This window comes from Falco punctatus (genome assembly GCF_963210335.1).
Source record: "Falco punctatus genome assembly, chromosome: 6".
Taxonomy (NCBI): Eukaryota; Metazoa; Chordata; class Aves; order Falconiformes; family Falconidae; genus Falco; species Falco punctatus.
This window is the reverse complement of record NC_137585.1, coordinates 70,469,703-70,487,558: the sequence shown is the minus strand read 5'-3', so window position 1 is coordinate 70,487,558 and position 17,856 is coordinate 70,469,703. Positions and strand designations below refer to the sequence as shown.

Sequence of the window (17,856 nt, the reverse complement as noted above, 5' to 3'; positions counted from 1 at the left end):
TGTCACCAATGTAAGAAAAGCTCAGAAGACAGGACGAAAGTGCAATAGCTGGTGTCGCTTAGAGGGTCTGTCCATTTTGCAAGCAAACGGGTTCATAATTTGCTGCTGAGGAAATGCCAGTTCTCTCCTTTGGCTTTGAAATGTTCACACAGAAGAGCCTGGCTGGGGCATTTCTGCAGCTCCTCTCCTGTGATTAGGCACCATTTTCTGCATGGGGAATGAAAGATATTATCAGACCCCAAGGAAAATGGTAGATTTGGATGGCAAGAACAAACTGGTTAAACATGGGTTATTCCTCGCTTGACAGAAACAAGCCTTAGGCGGTCGAAAGTTTAGTCTCTTTTTTAATGGAGTTAATAGATTTTTATGGTAATTGATTTCTCTCTAAATCTTTGAACACAGAATTCAAGCCGTTTTTGTGAAGAAATATGAGAGCATTGACTTGTTGGTAGCTGGAGGCATATTTCTGAATTGCACGGGACTGTCCAGAAGCAGCCAGAGGGGCTGACCCACAGGGAGGAGATGCTCCCTTTGCAGGCAGAGGTACAAAATGATACCCAAAATCAAAGCTTAAATCAAGTCCAAGGGGCTGGGTTTGTCCTCAGTCTCTTTGAAAGCCCAGTGGACACCTTCTCTCAGGCTAAACAAGGATTATAACACAGTCCAAACAGTTCAGAATTAATTACGTGGATCAGGAGCACTAACTCTGGCTGAACATGTTCAGGTCCTTCAGCTGCTGTGAGCTGGGAATGGCCATGTCCGATTTCATGCTGTTCCCCTCTCGCGGGTATTCACACCCCTTTTGGGGGCATTTTCATATAGGATTTTCCATTTTGTGGAAGATCTCTTTCACTACAGTGACAGTGAAGTTTTGGCCACATGACTGGAAAAGGAAAAATGGGATTTCCTAAATTATTAAAAATATCAATAACTAATATCAAAACAAGACAGTGCTCCAATCAGCAGTCCTGTGGTCAGCAGAGATTTTGGTAGCTCCTAGATGGTGCATGACTGTATTTGTCTTTCGTGCCCACCCACTGATGCTTTGGGGTCTACGTCCCCATCATTGAGTCAGCCCAGCACTCATAAGCAATTTTACAACACCATGAAAGCAACCATCTCATGCACCTCTTACATGAATAGATAGCTGAAAAATCAGTGGGCCTTTGGCTCATCTGTCTCAACATGACACTTACCCAATTAATTCCCATCTCAAGTTTCTTCTCCACACCCTGCAACTCCTGCTCCAAGATCTTGGGTACCAGATGCTACATGTGCCTTGACCCCAGCACTGGGTTCTCCAAGGAGTCAGGGCAGGGCGCATTGCTGGGTGGCACTGGTTCCCAAGATCTCTACTAGATGGTTTGATGTTAGAAGAGGCTGCCATGAAGTGATCTGATTTTTTTTGCCCCCAAAAGCAACCTGCAAGCCCTGCAGCAATAGATGTTCCCTACCCAAGGCACCTCTGCCCCCCAGAACCACTCACATCCTTGCCCAGGCTGTGCTGCATGGAACTCTCAGGAAAGGAAAGAGCAGCAAGCTTGGGTTCAGATCCAGGAGGTCTCTCACTGGCACACAACAGCACTAGCACCACGCAGCACTGTATTGCAGCTCAGCTCTCGCTCTGATGCTGAGAGAAGGGACTAGGACAGATGGATCCTCCAGAAGCTCACTCTCCTCCAGTCTCAGAGCTGTCACATGGCTTTCCAGACCCTATGTAGATAACACTTTGGGTAATTTAAGCTTCATCTCCAGGACATGTTTGTATCTACACCTTCACCAGCTCTCTTGGAATGAGATGGTGATGCAGATTGGGTCCAAGAACCTACTTCATTTCAGCTATGAGAGGGACACAGGCATCCTCATTGCACTAAGGAGAGCATTTTGCATAGCCCACATAGTTTCCCTCCCCATATCCCCTATTGCCATAACATCTGGGCAACGCACAGCCCAGTTCTGTCCACTACTGGCTTGCCCAGGGCTAGCAGGTTGGACAGAAGAAGAGAAGGCAGCTGAGCTCCCAAAGAGCCATGCTGGGTCCCTGGCATTCAGCCATCATGCAGATTTGGGGGAAAAAAAGTACAATGGTCCCTGCACGGCAGAGATGACCAGAAATCCCCCTAGGATTCTGGTTGGAGTTCTGTCCAGGAAGGGCTAAATGAGGTTTTATCCACCTGACAACCTGATGCTCCAAGTGGCTGCATCTGCTTTTTAGACCAAAGCTTGAATTCTGATCCAGCACCATCTTGAGTCAAGGTGTGCCCAAATGAACATCCCAGATAGAAGCCAGAAGAGCCAGGAGGAAGCTAGAGGAGCATGAGTTAGTGTCTCCCTGATGTAGGCACCCACACAGCAGAAGCCATTGGTGGTAGTGCAGTGACAGTGTTGCAGGCAAGGGGTGGCAGCTCTAGTGGCCAACAGACCTCCTTGGAGGTCCAGCAAACACCATGTCCTCAAAGTTGCAGCTCTCCCCTGCTTCTGAAGAGGCATCGATTCGATTCACCTTGCCCTCCTGGTGGCACTCTCTCTTGGCTCCAGATAATACTTCCATGAAACGCAAGGATGCCTTTTCCAAGGAGCATTCTTACCCACATGCTGCAGTGCAGAGCCTGTTTAAACAACAGCAGCATCAGCAATCACAAGAAACTGCTGCTCCTTGCAGAATGGGTAAATGGCTCCCCTCCCTCTCTTGGAGCAAGAGCGAGCTTTAAGAAAGTGTTTTGTCTCTCTTTTTTTTTAAATAAATACCATTGTTTTCCTGATTTAAAGGGGTTGCACGGCATAGTAATGTTTAACAGAGATGATGGTAAATCTTGTGAGGCTGCTCAATAAAAGAAGATGAAGTGAGAGCTGGAGGAAGCTTATTTTCCGCTTCAGCACCCAGCTGAACATGCCTGGTTTGTTCAAAGGCAGTGACCCACAAGGGCTGCTGGCCTCCCAGTCCCACCAACTCGAGGTTTAGACCCCAAAGCTGTTGTTTCCACAGGAAATGCGGTGGGAAGATGGGGGGGTCACGTATAAAAGCAGCTGGATTAACATCTCAATAGGTCTCCTGAGAGCATGGCAAGGGTTGGCTATGACTCTCCTCCGGGATGGGAGACATGGCATGGGGAGGTTTCTGCCCTATCCTTTCCTCACTCATCAGGCTCCACCACAGCTTCAATATCCTCCTCCACAGCTCCTGCAGTTGTTCACATCAGGGTCACAAAACATGGAGCAAAACACAGGTTAAGGTTTGCTCAAATGTGATGCAAACAGCTAGTTAAGGGCAAAACTTAATGGAAGAAAGACCTCCTTGGTTTCTGGCCATTCCTCACTGGGGAGAGGGCAGCAAGGCTGATGAAAAGGTAACAAGTACTGGAGATAACTGGCAGGTGACACCTCTTCCCTGGTATGGGACCACTTGCAGCTGGGGCTGTTTTTTCCATCTTTCACCTTCTGCAGAAATCATGCAAGCAGCATCTGGGAGTATTGGATGGAGCATTTCAGCTTAGAAGCACCAAGGAGAAAAGCAGAAAAATACCTTATGAATCCTGGAAATGAAAGCTAGACCCTCCTCTCCTTTCCTCCACACCATGGTGACGCCCCACACACCAGGTTTTCACATTAACAATAGTAAAAATACCTTCTTAGCTAAACTTAGAAACCTTTCCAAGACGAAAGTTATGGTCAGACGGTGGTTGTGAAGATCATCTCTAGCCAGTCTCTTCCTCTCCAAGAGACCCAGTTTGGGGGGACTGATGTTTTTGCTTGTGTAACTGTTGCAAACAGCAAAGGAGGGTTTGCTGCCCACCCCTAATCTCTCCTTCTTGCAAGAAATGCTAAGAGCAGAGTGAAGTTTTGGGGTAGATAACTGAAGGAGAGTTTTGCTGGAGATCACTGCTCATCGGAGGTCTATGGGAAACAAATGGCTCTGCTTCAACCCCAGCTGCCTCCCCACTGAGCTTCTGATCCTAATACAGCCTTTGGTAGCATCACCTGGGCATGCACCTACTGAGAAGTATCACAATGTGAATCCTACTTAAAAATGAATAATGCACTTGTGAAAAGGAAAAAGCTAAAGGAGAGGCAAGTAATAACGGTCAAACAGTCACTAGGTACTTCCCCTGCAAAAGGGAACACCTTGAAAACAACTTCAGCTTCTGACACTTCCACCCAGTTTAATGCTCAGCTTTGAAATGAGCCACCCTGCTTCTGGCTAAGAGGCAAGGAGGGATCCCTCACCACCTGTGGCCTGGAGACATGAGCTGCCCACCAAACTGGTATAATGTTTTCAAGGATATTTGCAGTTTCTCCACCCTACTTCTGTCTTGGGCATTCACAAGACAATGCTTGTTAATCTGTCTTCCCATAAAGAAGGTGAAAAGTCTGCCCAGCTGGATTATGTATTGGCAGAGTCAAAGGTAATATTTCCAGATGGGCAGGCAGGTGTTACAGACAAGGAGATCAATAGATGGGGGGTGTGTGTGTGTGTAAAAAAAAAAAAAAAGGGTTAGGAAGTCAATTGATCAAGGGGTTGACTGCTTGGCTGGCAGCCAGGTCTACATTTCTCAGGTTACTCACACTCTAGCTGGATCTTTTCCAGGAGGTTATTCACATTGCAAAGTGCTCCTTAGCACAACTGAAGGGACTGGGAGCTGGGACAAAGAAAACAAAGATCCCAGCCTGAGGTCCCACATCCCCTGGGAGCCTCTTAGTTTTGCAGTAGGGTAATTCTCCAAGCAGATCTCTATTGCCTCTGGGCTGATGCCATTTCACTGCCTCCAGCAAATTTGCTTTGCTCTTGCAGGAACAAGGACTATAGCTGAGCACAGCAGGAGCAAGCAAGAGAAGGGCTTGTGCATGGGACTTGCACATCCCCATCTGCCACTCAGAACCCTATGCAGGCAGCCTGACCCTGCCAATCTGCTACTCCAACCCCATGCCACCCCCCCACCCTACAGCCTAAGTCTGCCCTGGTCAGGAGTCAGCCTCAGTGGGGTACCACAAGCCCACCATAAAATATAACCCTGAGGGGCCACATCTATACAAAGCCTCCTGTGATGAGGATGGGCCCTGAGTTTTCCCTGCAGTCTCTTGGAACAGTCATGATGTAAATAAGCTGCCCTCTTGTGCTAAGTCCCCACTTAAAGGGACAGAGCCACCACAAGTCTCAGATTAGGTTTCCATTAAGCAAGTGAAACCCTTCCCATATGCACCTTCCCATATTTCACTGGCATTTTCATGCTGCTGAGCTGGTGCAACTAGATAGTCATCTTGATTTGGACTATTGCGTCCCAGGTCTAATGTGCAGCCCTGACTGAGTTGCTGTGGCATTGAAGCAAGTGGGTTGTGACTAGTGTTAACGGTTAAGGAAGAGAGAACTGGCTCCCCATATCTATCCAGACTGGTTAGACTTTCATGGACTCACTGTGCAAACAAAATCAGTTGATGAAGTGCTGAGGGGCAGACTGATGGGCAAGTTGGACAAACAGGAAGGATCAGGCCGTGGCAGTGGTGGAACTTTCCCAGAAAGCAGTTATCTGTGGCACGAGGTCACAACTTGGCCCCTGCCACCAAGATGTCGTGGTGACTCAGCCCACTTGCACCGCTCACTCCTCTGGGGCACCACAGGATGCTCCCACCAAAGTTCCCGTGGATGCAGCTAAACCCATCCCAGACATTTCTTTCTGTTCCTCCCACTCTCTCAGAAGTCACTGCTGGATTTGTGCTCCCTCAAGATGCAGGGGAAGGAGGATTTATGGACAGTGAATTAGAGAGGCTGAGCCAGAGGCACCCACTCCCCAGCCTGGGCAAGAGCATCTTCCCCCAGGCAGGGCAAGAGCACCCAGTCCCTGCACTGGGAGCCCTCAGCAGCCAACCAGCAGGGCCCGTGCAAGGATCTGAACCCAAATCTCTCACTTTTTACACGAATTTATTTATTGCCTTCCTTCCACTCGAAGGTGAGGCCTGAGATGAACACACCGCCCACCTTCCACCACCACCTGCACCACCTCCTGCTTGCTGCAGCAAGCTCAAAACATCACTCATCCCAGCAGTCTCACTCTGCAGCTACACTCACCCATCCTTCCCCCGTTCCCCTGACGGGCTTTCCCATTTACACAGGCCAGCGCTGCCTGTTTGAGCAGCCCTGGTCCCTGCCAGCTATGAAATGGTCAACCCAGGGAAGTGCTTTTCCAAAGCACAGACCCAAAAGCTCCCCAATGTGGTCCTCCAGCAGTGGTTGCAGGTCTGCTCCACACTGTGGCTGCAAAGCCTTTCATGGTGACTGGGTGACCTTTCCTACAGGCAAAGGGACATCATCCTTGCGTCACTGCTTGGGACAGGGGCCCAGGTGGCCAGACAAGGGAGTTGGAGATGTCCTGTTGCATTTCTCCTTTTTCCCTAGTTCACTATCTGGAATAAGGAGGGTCACAGGAACAAACCTAGTGGGGAGGTACTGTTTAGGACAGGAAAATCTGAGAACAGCTGAAACATGAGACAAGCCATGTTTGGGAAAGCTAAGTGGAAAAAGCAGACAAGCTTTCATGCATATAAACCCACTTTCTCTCATGAGCCCCAGTGCCCCAATATTTAAGACTGAGGGAAGCTGACAAAGCTGCTCTACTAAAAATCCCCTAAGCAGCTGCCCTTCAAACAGCCTCCAGAGAGGAAATACCACCCCAGCAACTGCCAGTCCTGCACTGTACAAACATCACACCCTCAGCCAGGCTGAGGACAGTGCCAGGACATCTCCCCATATTCATGTGCCAATGCTTCAAACAACCTCACGCACTTTCTGACCCAACACATCTCCCCGTGCACAGCCTGGCCTAATGCTGCTTGGGATACTGAAGAAGAGATATCTGCAGAAGGGGCCACATTGCAGAATCACTGGGGAGCCCAAACAGCATCATCCAACCTCTTTCTGCTCCTCCTGACACATGCAATAACACAATGCATGGAGTGATTTCTGCAGACTCCATCCTACAAACCAACCTTTTTGTTAGAGCCACAAAGACTTTTCAGACACCCCATGAATCATCTGCCTGGTGGCTAATTTTCTTCCCTACCCAGAAGAAAGGCACTTTCTTGTAATTCTTGATTGCAAGCAGAAATTACATTATTTTGGGTCTACGATGGATAGCAGCCAAACAAAATTGTCAATCACTGCTGTTCCCTGCAAGACATCACTTCAGCATCTACACGAGGTGGGAATGGGTGGACTGTGCCAAAGGATCTCAATCACCCTAACTGCTGGTGCTACTGAGGCACGAAAATCTGGGTTGTGTGACTTGCTGCTGGCTTGGGAAGGAAGCGGACCCAAACCTCAGAGCTGCATGCATGTGGTCTGCACCTGAGTGGTCACTGCATTCATTGCAACACTACAACCTTTGCAGACTCAGTGGGGCCCAGCTGCAGAAAAGCAGAATCCCACCCTGAAGTTAATAACTTCTCCCCTTGAAATCATCTGACTTTTCTATCCAGGAATGGCCTCGGACTAACCCCTTCCGCTGCTTCTCCCATAACCTGCTGAAATACCCACTTTGTCTGGAGTTATTAGTCCCAGGGGGGTCTGCTCCATTGTTCTTCGAGCTTTGATCCAGGACTTGCTTTCAGCACTTGCTATTTTACTACCATCCACCTGAATGAACCACATCACACAATCCAACTGAACAAGATTAGAAGAAAAATGTAGCTCCTTATTCCACTGGTGGGTGGTTTACTTGTGCCAGATTCTGCCCATTGCAATGCTCAGACCTCCTGGGTGCATCAAAGGAGGCAATAGGAACTCGCTTCCTCCCAGAAAGCCTCAAAAAACCCCAAAACAACCCACCATGTGCTACACATGACAGTTCTTCACAACCTCTCCCTGCCTCCAAGACCAGCTGATGCCCCTGAGCCACCTCCCATCCCAGAAAATGCAAAGTCGCCCCCAAATTCAGATTCCAGACAGGTTTTGGGCACCCCAGGCACTTCTGAGACAGCAGCAAGGGGTTCACTATTGCAATGCACCAGGAAGCTGGAAGGCAGCTTGCAGCCCCAGGGGCTGCTGCCTCCTCGAACTCCCCATCGCCCCTGGCCCGCTCTCACACCTTTCGTGCTGCAGCTCATTTAACTGCAACCCGAGAATGGGGAGAGTGGAAAAAACACAACAGAGCGTACAAAACCTGGTACCTGGGCAGGCAGACAGACAGCTACAGGCGACCGGTGCTGCTTACCTGGGCAAAGCTGCTGCACGCTGGCTTCTCCCCGTGGGCGAGAGGGTCCGACGGCCCCAGAAACTGGCATCCACGTCGGCCGGGCTGCAGTGAAACTCCCTGCACACTTGGAAGAAGAAGTTATGAGGCAGGAGGAGGGGCCGCTCTGGGCATACCCCCCCCCCCCCCCCCCCCCCCCCCCCCCCCCGCCCTCCACGTCCGATTCCTTCTCCGCAGGCCAGCAGCTGGGACTGAGGCTGCGGAGGGGAGGCTGGAACTGGGGATGCCACCCCGTAGCTTTCAGCAGGAATGCAGGAGCGAAGTGGGGGGAGAAAGGGAGTGGAGAGGAAAAAAAATAAAAATCTTTACCTCGTGGGCACAAAATAATAATAAAATAACTGGGATGTTTGCAAAGGAAGGGGCCAGCTTGGGGAATGGGTGGGGAGAGGGATAGAAAGTCTCTGTTTCCAGGCGGCCAAAGAGTCCAAGTTATTTATCAGCACCTGAAGAGGGTGGGAAACACCAGAAGTGGGGTGTAAAACTAATATATGGTTCTAATACAGGAGTTTGACATTGCTGCGTGAGTGGTGGAAGGCTATGGAGGGGCACGGGTCAAGGTATCTCAAATAAAATCGTGATTGCACTTTGTCTCATCTCACAAGAGCAAAGAGATTTGTAAGAGATGGTCTCTTAGATGGAGGCTGATAGAGTTGGTATTAAAAGGCAGCAAGAAATTGAGGCACAGGGCCATGAAAGGAACACAGGTGTCTTCAGTGTCCAGTCCCCAGGGTTCAAAGGCCTGGTAAATGACCCCAAAAAGGACAGAAGTGCCACACTTGCCTCCTTGGTGTGGGCACAGTGGGGTGACCACAAAGCTCTGGGTGAAATGGGCAGACTCTTTTTGCAGGGCTGGGAACGGGTGAGACACTGGAGGATCAGGCCCCCTGCTATAGGAGGGAGATCAGCCCCACACGGTGTTGCAGGAGCACCACCAGTGGGGGATGGACTAGATGACCTTTAAAGGTTCCTTCCAACCTAAACTGTTCTATGATTCTATGATCTGACATCTCACCCTCATGTGATCACAGGGGCCCCCACCTCCAGCCACCTCCTGCATCTGTCAAAGCCAGAGGAGCTGCACACCATGGCAGCGCAGAAGCAGGGCGAAACATCCCATCCAGCCCTTCTAGAGCTTGCACCACACAAATAGAGAAGAGTTCAGCTCAGAAAAAACTTAGAAGAACAACCAGGGACCCCACATCCCAAACAACAAGCAGTTTTACTGCTCAAAGTAGGGGATCACCTTGGGCTCCTCCCCACACCACTAGTTATTTTGCAGTGCCCAGGGTCCTGGGAACTCCAGACCTGATGAATAATCAGTCACACCACATTAGGTCCTATCTGTTCCTGCAGCTAGAGATCCTCTGGCCAAGAGATAAACAGGCCCAAAAGGTCAAAGATCGAAAGGAAGAGCGAAAGCCAGGAGGCCCCAGGGTGAACAGGAACAAGGTGGGCTGGAAATGCAAAGTATGAGGGAATCCCAGCCCCATCCTGATCCTAGAGGTCCAGGTGAAGCCAAGGGGTATGAGGGGGAAAACAGGATGTACAAAGTGTCCTCAGGGCTCCACACTTCATTACTGCTTATGGGACCATCACAGTCCCATTAATAAATAAGACAGTCTCAAACAGCTGCTAAAAGACATTTGAATTATTAATAAGTGCCTGCTTCCAGGTCTCTAGGCATGGGTTTAAAAGTAAGGATAGGTGCAGAGCAGCTCTTCCCATCCCTCTAGCACCAGCTTAAGCCCAAAGGAAAAACAGGCTGGTGTTCCCCCATTGCAGCAAAACATCCCAGGAATTAACTGCTTAGTGTCCATATATACTCACATTTCCTCACCGCCCCTCCACCCCCACCCCCCTGACAATTCCTGCCTGAAAACATCACCCAAAGCTCTCCAGGATTATGCTGCAGTTTTAAGCAGTAGGATTGCCGGCAGATAGCAGACTTCAGAGGAGCACTTAATAAAGCTCAGGCTTAACAATTGAGTCTAATTGAACCATATAAAACTCCTAAATCCCTGAATGCCTCGTTATCAGGCTGAATAGGCTTAATTGCAATTGTTCACAACCCTGGAGTGGGGCAATCAGGAGATGTTTGTGCCACGCAGCCCAAATGCATTTTCAGCAGGAGCAATTGCCATTTAAGGGTGCCCAAAGTGATGGCAGGCCACTGAGTTGTGGCTTTAATCCAGGTCCATCTGGGCTTCTCCTGGCCATGGGCTCTCTTGCCCTTCTTGTCTCCAGGATCACTAATGATAAGGCAGTTTGCAGCATGATGGAGGTCAGTCTCACCTACAATCTGAAACAAGTCACACAGTGCTGATGAGGCTGGCTGTCCTATGTGTCCAGACTCCATGGTTGACTTCTCAGTTGTCTAGGAAAGAGTGAACACACAGCACAACACTGTATTGCACCATTCACTGCAGATTCCTCGTCAATATGCAAAGTGCTGAGCTCTCACTCGGGTATGAGGTTTTTCCTCCTCAAACTCAGCCAATTTATTATCTCAAAATCATAGAAGTAAGAAGTTTCTTAAATGGAGATATCCCCACACACCACACAAATCTGATAGACCTTGTTCCTCCAGGCAGCCAGAGACCTCCCAGCCTAAATAACCCACCAGGCTATGACAGCAGGGATCAAGGGGGATGACAATTAAGTGTCATATTTAAACTTATATTTAATTATGACACCTCAAAAGAGACCTCACTCAACACAGGAGTAGAGCCGTAACACTCACATGCCTTACTCTGGCTTTAATTAGTGTTTAGCATTCAACCACAGCAAGGCCAAGGAAGCAGAGCAGCCCTGTGGAGAAGTACTTGGGGGTACTGGCAGATGATAAGCTGGACATGACCTGGCAATGTGCACTCACAGCCCAGCAAGCCAACCAAACCCAGGGCTGCACCAAACGCGGCGTGGCCAGCAGGTCCAGGGAGGGGATTCTCCCCCTCTGCTCTGCTCTGGTGAGACCCCACCTGCAGCGCTGTGTCTGTTCTGGGGTTTCGAGCATAAGAAGGACACAGACTTGTCAGAGTCCACAAAGATGATCAGGGGGCTGGAGCACCTCTCCTAGGCAGACAGGCTGAGAGAGCTGGGGCTGTTCAGCCTGGAGAAGAGAAGGTTCCAGGGAGACCTTAGGGCGGCCTTCCAGTACCTAAAGGGGCCTTGTAAGAAAGCTGGGGACAGACTTTTTAATAGGGCCTGTAGTGATAGGACAAGGGGGAATGGCTTTAAGCTGAAAGAGGGGAGATTTAGATTAGATACAGGGAAGAAATTCTTTACTACAAGAGTTATGAGACACATGAACAGTTTGCCCAGAGCAGCTGTGTCTGCCCCATCCCTGGAAGTGTTCAAGGCCAGGTTGAACGGGGCTTGGAGCAGCCTGGACTGGTGGAAGGTGTCCCTGCCCATGGCAGGGGGGTTGGAACATGGTGATCTTTAAAGATCCTTCCCAAACCAAACCGTTCCATGATAAGCCTGTAACACCGAACTGATCTATGTGGTAAGTATAGGTGGTAGAAGAGGTGTCAGAGGAGTGCCACTGAGTTAATAAACTCAGCACAGCACTGTGCCAGGACAGCTGAAATCTCCCATTATCAAGCCTAATCTGCTTGGCACTAGCTCAGAGATCTCTGCAGGCACCTGCATCATGTCCACATTCAGCTCCTCTGTCCTAATCCACAAAGATAACCACTCCAAGCAATAAGAAGAACCCAAGGGTGTCCAGCACCCCTGGCACAGTGCTAATATGAGGCCCATTTAGCCTGTAAGCTGTTTGTGTGATGGGCCACCTTTCCCCAAGGAATGGGTCTCAAGCCACATGGTAGTTTTGTGTTAGGTCGTTGAGCAGTAGATGGGTACGATGTGAACACCTGGAGCTGAACTGCAACTGTATGTTATTAACAAATCCTGGAGCCAAACTGCCTCCACCAAAAGGATAGCACAGGGGCAAGGAATTAAATTGGTTCTTCAGTTGTCAGAAAAGGGGGGGGACAGAATATCAAACCCAGGACAAATGCAAATCATAAAAAAACTACTCTGAAGCATATTTGGTAGATTTCCAAGAGAGGCTTCTCAACTACTCGAGCAATCAGCAATATTTTAAACCAATCAAGTGAAAGTAAGGGAAGGCAAACAAAGAGGATCATTCATGGGCAATCGTCACTTGCCTTAATGCCAACCTTTCTGGAGAGGAAAGGCTTTCCATTTTCTAAAGTTAAGACTTAATATTTAGCAAAATGTCTTGGCACCCACACATAATTCATCAGATAAAAGCCGGGAAACATTCAGCAGTGTTTTCTGATCCCCAACCACCTCTGACTGCTTTGAAAAACCTACAGAAAAGAAACCAGCCCTCATTTCTCATGCCCTTGGCCTTTGTTAACCTGAGGCCTAGAAAGAAGCGATGGGGCCAGTGCAGACACAGCTGTGCCCTCATGGGGCTGAGAAATTGGACATGGTCCCTGGAAGCAAACAAGAGCTTGAACAAAGATGCTGTGAGGTCTCATTCAGACCAGTTGTGCCTTGAGGCTTTACAGTGCCCAGGATGGCTCTTACTATTCCAAGATAAGTGTTCTCATATGATAAATCCAGCCCCAAAATCAGTGGAGTAGCTTTTCCTCTTGTCCAAAATTAGGTTCCCAGTTGTTTTCCTTGCTGCAGTTTCCCACTTTGCCACCACCTTTTATAGATCTCTCCCCTCTGTTCCTGTTTATCCACCACTTTGCTCTTCTTGCACAAAGGTCTGTAACCGCTTCTTTCTTTGGCCTCCCCTTCCCCTAGCCTTCCAGGGCACCTTGACATCTCCTTTCAGCTGCACAGTCCTCCAGAAAGGCCCACCACACTTCAACCTGATCCCGTGTCTGTTGAACTCAGCAGAAATAATCCCCCAGGACAAGGATACTGATGGCATGTCATAGCTCCAAATGAGGAGCAAGAGCAAAACAGCAGCAAACATCGGGACTCACGTCCACTCACTTCACCTGTTTGAGAGTAATGCACACAGAGCTTGATTCAAATGAAAGGACACTAGCATCTAACAACACCTGAGATGCCTTTAGCTATCTGGCACATTGACTCGGTCACTCATTTCACAGTTCCTTGTACTTCTGCACAGCCAGACTCTTAAAGACATACCTAGACAGAACTACACCTTTTTCTTGTTTCACCCTTAACTCCTCTCTCAAGAAGGATCAACAAAAACTAGGCAAAGAGGGTCAAGGAAACAAATAAAACCCAACCTTGCAGGGAACAAGTCTGCTCCTTTCTGGATGAAGCCTTAGGGGATCACCTCCAAAGCACAAGGTTGCACTGAGATGTGACATAACCCAGGACTTCTGCAACAGAGCCACTTAATACTTTGTAGGCACCCAGCACCCTCAACAAAGCTAGCAGGGGGGTTACAGCCCATTTATAATGACCATGTCCAGGACAGCTGCATCTCAGCTCCCACCCTCTTCCACCAGCACCTGGGAGAGCTGTTATCTTGAACTACTTACAGCTGCTTTCACCAGGTCTCTTTGTCCCCAGCCTCTCAGAGGAGCTACTTCATGAGTAAATTTTAACCCTTTTCAATCAAAACCAGTCTGGTCAGCAAAACCCTAATATTTAAGCTTATTGGAAGTAATCTCACTAGTAAACATAAGACAGCCAACAGAGGCAGATGTCCACAGCTGAGCAGATGTGGGTTCTGAAGATGGGATAGCTCAACAGATCTTTGACAAATTATGATTGTGGTAGCTTTCCTGAGCCTGTGTACTTTTAGAAACGACCCAAGTGTTAATGCTAGAGTTTGCACCAAGGCTGAAAAAAGTGTACGAGAAGCCCGAAGCCCGAGGAGCTGCCTGACCTCACTGTGACCACACCAGCTCCTTTCCACACCCATCTCTTGCTTGGTCACAACAGTCAGGGGTTTTGCAGCCAGTTTCGTGCCTGCTCCCCTGGTAAGTAGCACAGGGATGGAGGGAAAGCACTGGGAAACGGTAGGGCCCACCTTTACCTCCCTTCCCTGTCTCAGCTTGGGTAAACCAAGCTTTCTGTGCACCTTGATTTCATCAGGGGTGGAACAAAGATGATTTAGCTTCCTTTGGATGCACACCAAGCACCAAAGTCTTTTAATGAAAAACATGGGGGTGAAACACAGAGCATTGCTTACAGAGAACAAAATACACACGCACACGGATGTAAATGGGATTACATGAAGTGAGCCCTCCTGACCACTGTGGTTTTAACTGGTTCTCCCTGCAGACACATTTCAACCTTTCATTTATTAATTACCATGCTAAGATTTGCTCATTTTGTAAAGGAAAATGCCAGTAGTAACATGAAAGATTGAACCAGTACCCAGAGAGACAACAGCAACCCTCCTTAAAGCAGTGACGTGTGTTTGGAGGAAAAGGGGATTGTTTCAGTTCTTTGGAAAAGTAATTAAATAATGAGAAGGTATGACCAAACCTACTTCCCTACACAGCCAGCTGCAATAAGCCGCATTTGATCTCCAGTGTGAAACCAAGCGCAGCCACTCATCATGGGTTATCAGGGCAAGCGTGCACAGACAGATTAGTTAAAGGAGACAGAGGTTTGGTATGTGACACCGGTACTTATCAAAGCATGACCTTCATTCTGTGCCCTGTACAGAATATATTGCAGACAACTTTAAATGTTCCCATTCTGTATTCTTCATCAACTTAAAAAAAAAAAAAAAAGAAAAAAAAAGAAAAAAGAAATGATCTCCTTTTGACCATTATTACCTTTTAGGTCTTCTGAATTTAGGATGACATAAATCTCACAGTAAAAGTGGTTTTTCTTTGTAAGAACCAGAAATAACTTTTACAGTACTGCACTGGGGACTCTTAAACATGCCTGTCCAGGAAAATAAAGGCAAATGTATACCACACCATGCAGAAATGGAGGGTAAATCTTCTGGTAGCTCTGAACCAGTGGATACATCACAGTGTAGCATCCAGAGGCACTGACTCCAAAAACAGGAGCAACACATCTGCATCATTAATTGCCAGGTTATAATGTGCTGCTGCTAGTCCTCGAACTAACTGGCAATACTCATGTAGAGTGGTATCACAATTCAGAGATACAGTCCCAGCAGGCACAGTGGGCAGCTGGTAAAAGTATTGCCAGGGATGAAAAAGTGACCTCATTTTGCTAACTGCACAGAAGCAGATTGAATTCCTAATTTCCAATACAACGGTGATGCCCTCTTCTCACAACTATGCAATGCTTTTTAGACCAAGAGGTCCTGGCCTCAGTTCCTGGTGCACGCTTCCAGTGGAATCCTCCTAGGATGGCCCCTATGGGAAGCAAAATTAAAAAAAAAAGCATTCAAGAGAATTTGTGCTCTTGAGACAGCTATGAGTGGTTACAGAAACCATTGATGCTGCCAGACTGTGGCAGCAAGGTCTGGACTCATCCCATTTCAATGAGGAACCCAGTTCAGGAGCCTAGTTGCTGCCAGAACTGCTGTGTGGGTCACTCCATCATGGGGGCAGGACAAATCTGGGCCAAATTCTGCTGTTAAAAAAATCTGGCTGCAGAAAAAACCAGAACAGTTGAAATATTTAAAGTTTTATCCATGCGATACGTTTCCACTTGCCATTTCAAAGCATATTTTTGAGTCCAGGACAGGGAAATCGATCACTTGTAGATGTTACCATTCTGCAGCCGATGGGATACCAGTCCCTGAAAACATCCTCCTGCAGCACAGCAACACCCAGCAGAGAAGCTGTTAATACAGCGCTGCTTGCAAGTGGTACCTTTGCCCCCTTGCTGTTGTACAAAGGTCTTCCTCACAGAGTTAAGGAACTGAGGCTGATTACTTTCCCACTCAGGTTGGAGATTAAGACCATTTTCCCATCTCTTCTGAAAGCTGTTTTCTTGGGCTGCTTTGCTCTATGAGCTCATTTTAGTCTGGCAGGCAGGCCAGATACTATTACGCTCCAGGAACGGATATGATTTGCAATTCAGTGCATTAGGGACCACGGTAATTGCAGAGCAGGGTGACCCTTTGCTTACAATTCAGCAACAATTTTGCCTGTCCTGCTTTTTGTAATAGTCATGTGCAGCCGTTCATTTCAAGCCATTTGCAGTTAGTCAAAAACGTGTTCAAAATTTGCCTCTTCTCTTTTTAGCATTTACTAAATAAAAGAGAAAATAGACCAAAGAAAAAGTTTCAAAGAACTCAACTGTGGTTAAACCTGTAAGTACCTATAAGTTAAGCCTGTAAGTACCAGCGAGACAATGAAGTCCAGAGATCCAGCCAAAAACTTCCCCTTGACTCTGCCCATGATTATGCAAGCACTGCCATATTATCTGCTTTAAATATGCAGAAATTTTATGTATTTTAAATAAAAGAACATAAAATAGCTGCATGTTGTACAGATGGGGAGATTTAGGGCTTGGCTCCATGAGCAAATTATCTTGGTTTAACAAAATATAATGCACAGACAGAAAGGAAGCCCTTCCACAAGAAAATGCTCCTAGGACAGTATATATATATGCAAGAGGAAAAGTGTTATTTTTTAGGCAGATAGGAAGAGGTATGAATTCATCTGCCTCAAATCACACTGGCAGTGTAGGATCATGCACACAAGAATACACAGTTATTTAGGCTCAGCCGATGCCCAGCAGCTTGTTAAGACACAGTGGGTTTGGTGCCTTTACCTAAAAATAGGCATTTAGTGCTGCAAGAGGTGCCACCAGAGGCAGCTAAGACATGCATGCGGCTTGCAGTTATGCCTTGGGAATTAGGGGAGACCTCTGTCCTCCTGCAGATGCTTTTAGAGGCCTGGAGAGATAATCCAGAACCTGAAAATACAGTAAATATTTACATGTTCAGGCCACTGAACCCATCCCCATGTCCAACCCCTGCAGTGCTGGGCTCACTGACAGCTAATCATCTGGTCTGGCATGTCCTGCTTCACAGCCACAGGCACCTGTCATGTTGCTGTGGGCACTATTTCTCTTTAATTCATTAAAATAAAACCAGAGAAGCCTGTGTTTCAAAAAAATCCTGGATATTGAATGTTAATAACTGAACAGCAGCCACAAGGACCATCCTTGGAGATGCAGCTGCTGCGACACACACCTCCTGCAGAAAGCAGCAAGGCACTACTGGACCACTGCTGTCTCCACATGTGCATGTGTGTCACGCAGGAGCAGCCCACAGCTTCTTTATCTAGCAGTATCCCATCCTGTTTCTTGGGAGGGTTTAAAATTTTGAGCCATTTCAAAATTTCCCTGCCTGTAAACTTGAGTTTTCCAAGAGAAACTCTTGGAAAGAGTTTTCCAAGAAATGCATATGGACCACAGCTTGAAACATGTCAGTTTTTCTCAAAGAAGAACCTAATCCAGCAGATTCTCCTATCTGATAAAATACTTCAAACATAAGACATTTTAAAACAAATATATGAAAATGATCCTTCCAGAAAGCAGCCCCAGAGCATTCCTTCACTTTTCCCTTTGCAGCATCTAAACCCCTGAGCATAATGCTCTGAGGTGTTACAGAGCCACCTTCATATCTAAAAAAAGCATAATTTTAAAGATAATCTCATCATCTCTGGTGGCCTGAGTTAGAATTTGGGATGCCTGGGAGCTGCTTAGA

At 47.7% G+C, this 17,856-nt stretch overlaps 1 protein-coding gene across 1 annotated transcript in view; it reads right to left on the bottom strand.

Moving 5' to 3' along the window:
- The window catches only part of LOC308066324 (uncharacterized protein), a 117,807-nt gene extending 109,429 nt beyond the window's left edge, over positions 1 to 8,378 (bottom strand). Inside the window, exon 1 of the mRNA XM_080393454.1 lies at positions 8,202 to 8,378. The gene's annotated coding sequence lies outside the window, so the exon portion shown is untranslated. The remainder of the gene's footprint in view (positions 1 to 8,201) is intronic.
- Between the last annotated feature and the right edge of the window lie 9,478 nt (positions 8,379 to 17,856).